Below are 6000 nucleotides of genomic sequence, written 5' to 3' on the forward strand. Positions count from 1 at the left end.
TAGGTGGTACTGCCTTGGTGGTGGTCGGAACCTTGAGGATGTGGGGGCTACATGGAGGGCATGGGTCTCTGGGAGGCAAGCATTGAGGGTAGTTGGCTCTGTTTCAGGCCTGAGCTGTCAGCTACCGACAGAATATAATGGGCCACCTCTTACTCCGAGGACACAGCCAGGAGCTTCTCCTACCATTATGCCTTCCCACTGATAGAATGTACCTTTAAACAGTTAACCTAACAACTGAAGCTATTCAAATAACTTTATTGACCATGGACATTTTAGTTTGTTTTTATGGAATGGGGATAGAATACTTTCTCAAATACATAAGTAAGTCATGTCCCCATTTCCTGAGACACTCATCACTGGTACCACTTTTGTGTTTCTGAACTGTTTTTTTTTTTTTTTTTTTTTTTTTTTTAATTCAGTTTAAACTGTTCAACTGTAAGGCCTAAATTCAGTGTCCCTGCCTCTTTGAACTCCACAAGTGGATTTCTTGAAAATCATGGTGTTTAGCCAAATTTATTTTGAAATCCCTCATTCTTATTAACTATGGAAAACATAAAGGTGGTTGTGCATTTAGGGACTGAAGTATTGAATGTTTGGACTTTGCAACAGCAAAGTGAGGTCATATAAAACTTAGATACTCCTTTAAGATTGCTGCACACAGACCACCCTATTGTCAATTTCTGAAAGGACTAAGTCTGTGTAGTGTGGTGGAGGTGCCATTAAAGAAAAGGAATATAAAACAATTTCACTTACCAAAGAATGAAAAGAATAGGAAATTATCCTACATTGTGTACATCCTGACTATCTTGGGGGAAAAGGCATCATTAAGAATATATGCTGGTAGGTTGGAGAGGTGGCCACACCAGTGACACAGGACATCTGACTCAGATGTAGGTGACAAGATGGTCGAGGCCAGAGGACGAATATCTTCAGCTATGAAATTCTTCATTAGCTGTCTCCAAACTTCCCAAATAAAGTAACTTTTAAAAATCTGCCTTCCCAAGCCAGGCATGATGGCACATGCCTTGAATCCCAGTACTTGGGAGGCAGAGGCAGGCAGATTTCTGTAAGTTCAAGACTAGCATGGTCTAAAAAGCAAATTCCAGAACAGCAAGGGCTGTTGTTGCGTAAAGAAACGCTGTCACAAAAACAAAACAACAACAAAAATCTGTCCTCCCTGCCCATTGACATCTCTATAGCGTGTAGCTTTCTGACTCCTTCCCTCGCCATTTCACCATCTAGTGATGGTTCCTGAGAGTAAATGAGAAGAGCTGTGATGTACCCCTGTGATCCCAGTGCTTGAGACAGGCAGCACAGCAAGTTAGTCTGCTTGTTGTGCAGAGAAGGTTCCAGGCTAACCAGGGCCATAGCAAGGCCCCAACCCTAACAGACACAGAGGTCTGGAAGAATGTCACTTTATGTTTTTAATCATTCAGTGGTCTTTAATCACACTGAAAATAAAGTCAGCATTACCTGATGCTTTCTAGAACAGCCCAGTTTGTTTCCTTCCTCCAGTCCAAGTACTTCAGACTCCTAGTAAATGTTGATCTAGCACATTCCTGTCTCCGGGCGCTCATTTGTGCAGCCTTCCTGGAGTTCCTGTGCCCTGACTTTGACTTTCTGTTCACTTAGGTTTGTGCTGTCACCTCCTTGATAGGGGCGTTCCCTCCTAAGCATGTCCAGAATGTTTCTGGGGACAGGTTAAAATTGGCGTGGGCCTTGAGTTCAGCAGTGCCAGCAGCACTGGCCATGCCAGTGACTGTAAATAAGGCCCTGGCTGAGCTGTACAGAATTCTGAGAACTCATGCATTTGGGGTCACTGGACACAGTTTCATAAACTAACTCTAATTGCTAACTAGGCGCTATGCAGAGCAGTGCCCACACGATTCTCTCATAACTTATGATGAAAGTGTTTTTTTTTGTAGATGAGGAATATGGTCTTCAGAGAAGTTGTGCATGCATAAATATGAATTTAGCCCCAGTTTGAGCCCTGATCCAGCTGCCCAGCCCCAGAGGATGTCCTGAGCCTGGGTGGTCATACTCCGGCAAGTGACCACTCAGTAGAGGGCAACATGTAGCCTGGGCACTAATTGCCGTAGATAAAAAAATGATGAGCATGGGGGCCAATGAGGACTGTTTTATTTACAAAGTTTGTTAGGAATGTTGACCTGTTATTGCCAGAGTACAAAATGCATTTGTATTTCGCTGGTTGCTATATATACCTGTCCAAAATACCATTTAACTCTATGGATTTAAAGGTGTGCTAGCTGCATTGCATGCTTTTAATCCCAGCAGTTGGGAAGCAGATTTCTGTGAGTTCGAGGCCAGCCTGGTCTACAAAGTGAGTTCCAGGGCATTCAGGGCTGTTATACAGAGACACCCTGTCTTCAAAAACAAAAAACAAAAATGCACTAGCTGAATAGGCTCTAAAATCAGTTTGATTAATGTCCAATAATTCTCCCAATCCAGTTTCTTCATTGGCATAAATGTGCTAAAAGGAGACAAGCAGCTATTTTCTCTGGTTTCTAGTAACCTAGACTTTGGCTTTGCTCATTTTCTCTGGCTGTAACACAGTAGGCACCTTGCACAGAAAAGGTTTATGTTGATTTGCAGATAAGGAACTTGAGTATCCACTGATTTGCAATACCAATGATTGGTTTCTTAAACTGAACCACTTCAATGGATTCGAAAGGGTGCATAGGCAAGGCACATACTACTTCAGGGTCTGTTGTTTAGTGTACACGTTAATAACTTAGATCCTCTTGCTGCCTTGAACCTTTTGTTAAAATACTGTTTATAATGCTTTGCATTTAAAGTCTGTCTAGTCTGAGTTAGTATGGCTGTGGATTCCAAACCAATTAATGTTATTGCATCAGATTAATGGAACAAAGGAATAAAAGAAAACATTCCAGATGAAAATTCTTTTCATTTTCCTTCATGCGGGGAGGTCTTCAGAGGACATTGGTGGGAGTCAGCTTTCTCTTTCACACTTTATGTGGGTCCTGGGGATTGAACATTTGTCTTGCTGTACTGGCTGTGTATTTATTGTGTCTGGACTGAATGTGTACAGACTTTTCTTGTCCTTATTTTCTGAGAAATATAAGCATTTACATAATGTTTACATTGTTCTTGGTATTTGAAGTCAGCAGAGATGGTGTGGTGGGACCACACAGGATCCGTGCGCACCGCAGCCTTTCAGATCGGAACCATTTGCCACTTCAAGTCTTAAATTCCTCAGTGGCTCAAAGGAGGAGTCCTCAGTTAATATCAGGTCGCACTCAGCCTGAATCACTTCCCACGGCCCACAGATGTCTTTGTTCTACCCCTAAGGAGTAGAGTGGAAGTAATGCCAGAAAACCTCCAGGGACCCACGAGAGTATAACCAGGTCAAGGAGTTGGCACATTCATCTGCCCAGATGGGTTGAAAGGGCCTTTACATGTAGTAAAAATTCCCAGTCTCTTCTTTAATTCAGAGGGCTTTATTTTCTGCTTTTATATTTTTAAAATATTTGTCGTAATGTGTGTGTCTGGAGACCAGCGGAGGGTATCCGATCCTCTGCAGGGGGAGTTACAGGTGGTGGGGAGCCTCCCTCCCCATGTGTGTCCTGGGAACCAAACTCAGGTCCTCTACAAGAGCAGTGTGTGTTCTTTAGCCCTGAGTCGTCTCTCCAGCCCATGAAATTTTTATTTGTCAGAAAAACAGCTGCTTTTCTGGGCTGCTGACCCCGTTGGTTACAAGGAACATGGAACTCTTGGCTCATGCAGTGGCGAGGGCCTGCAGCTTCATGCATACCCTGGCTTAAGAGGATTTCCTCCATCGCATTCCCATCCCTGAAGAACACCCCAGCTTTCCTCTCCAGTGGGGCCTTCAAGAACAGATGGCCCAGCACTGACAGGAACCAGAACGTCATGGACTCCTGTGACCTGCCCTCCCACATCAGGCATTCATCTTCATAGGCAAGGACATTTACTGCGTGTTGAGCCAAGGAGTTTTAAAAGCTGAATCTCATAAAGGAAACTTCCTTGGGACTCTTTTGCTTGCTTGCTTTCTGTTTCCAGAGGCAGATGCTTCTGGAACCAAGCTGTTTACAGCATCCTCTCTCCTTGGGCTGCCAAACCAGCTTGGGAAAGATGCTTGCCGCCTTTCCGAGGATTTTAGACCGCAGTTTGACTAAGATGGTCCCCGGGCTTTTAGCTCTCTGAGCAGGCAGAAAAAACCCTGGGGAGCAAGCTTGTATTTTTCTCACCTGATGCAGTTTCTGCAGTTTAGCCCTGTTCTCAGATTTTTGCCTTGCCGAAGTGGGTGGGTGGGGAATGCAAGGTGCAGGGGCTGAGCTGCACTTGCACAGGGGGAGTTTCTGTCTCTACAGAGCCCTGGATTTATCTGCATGGGTGAACAGACCTTTTAAGCGGACCTGGGGTGACACCCATGGCATCCCCTGCCACTCTGGGACTTGCCTCAGCTTTACACACATCTCCAGTGGCACCAGGCATGGCCCACAGGAACGAAGGGGTAGCTTGATCATTAAACAAAACCAGTGAAATAAATTGATCGAGGAAGATAATGTGTAAAGCTAGCGGTTTTAAAGAGGTGTTTCCCCAAAGAGTGAACTGAAGTGAAGAGGAAAAATGACAGGCAGGAAGGAGAATATTTGAAGCTTGTGATGATTTTAAGTATATTTTCATGGTTCTTTTTTTTTCTCTCCCTAGAGGAAAGCTTGTGGCTGTTTCGATTCTGACCTCAATTCCAAACATTGAGCATTTCTAGTAAGCACACTGAGCTGTCTGCCTTAATGGCAGCCAGAGAGAAATAGGAAGATGACATTTTCTGTTCCTGTCCCTTCCATAGCTGTGTGCCACATGTGTAGATACAATATCCTCTTATACATCCGTGGTGCTTGGTTTCAAAGCAAATGAAGCTGAAGGCCAAACTGATGTTTTATAATGAAAATCGCACAGACTTTGAGCAATGCTGGAGGCATTGTCTTCCTCTCGCTGTCTCCCCTGCTTATCTTGGGATAAATAAAGCTAATACTGTAGGCCAGAGAGCTGAGCAGACAGACCCTAAAATCCCAGGGGCGTCGATATGGACCCACATCCTACATCCTAGAAACTGGATTTTCAAGTTCCATAAGCAAGTAAATGTTCTACTTTCTGAGGTGTTTTAACCAACTTCTGCCATTTTCAAAAGAAAGCAGCAGGCAGACCGGGGCTGACGAGGTTTTACTATGGGTACCTCTTTGGCTCACTCCCTACAAATGTGTTTTGTTCGTCCTTTAATGCAGGTTCAGTTGGTATTATATACCAGTTGAAAATTAAGCCATGCCCCTAAATGGACTTTCTGATGCTTAAAAATGTATCTTGTTGCTTTAGCTTTCATGGACTTTGCTTCCTCTTTGGGCTTCTGCGTTTATTCTTTGCCTCTGAGAGTTTATGAAAGTCTCACTCACATGGAAACAAAGGTGACATTTATTTCCTGGCGACGCGTTACAGACTTACTCTCCAGTTCCGAGCCCTCTCAGCACTCATTTCTCAGCTCATTTATTTATTTAGGAGCTGCACAATCCCAGCCTTGTCTCTCTGTTGGGAAAAGAGCCTACCGTGTTCACTTGGCACTGACCCACTTAGAAATGTCTTGTTTCAGTCCTGGCTGAAGTCTCAATGACACTCTTATTCTTAAACAGAAACCACTGTCTCCCTCCACCTGGAAGCCCTTGATCGAGCCACCAGCCCCAGGGACTGGAGGAAGCAGGAATCTAAAGGCTAATTACGCAGCCAGGTGACCTTCATTGAGCAGTGACTTGAGAGCAAAATGGTTTTAAATGCTCAGAAGATTTGGTGCTGAGCCAACCTTTTCCCTGCTCAGCTTTCCTGGGAAATGGGGAATGCAATGCTCAGGGTGTGTGGGGTCTAAAGAGGAGGCAGTCTAGCAAACGCCAGCATTTACATCCCTGGCTCTCCGAGCTCAGAGGCAGAAACCAGGCCTCTAGGGTCCACAGA

The sequence above is a fragment of the Chionomys nivalis genome, chromosome 3 (assembly GCF_950005125.1).
Source record: "Chionomys nivalis chromosome 3, mChiNiv1.1, whole genome shotgun sequence".
Taxonomy (NCBI): domain Eukaryota; kingdom Metazoa; phylum Chordata; class Mammalia; order Rodentia; family Cricetidae; genus Chionomys; species Chionomys nivalis.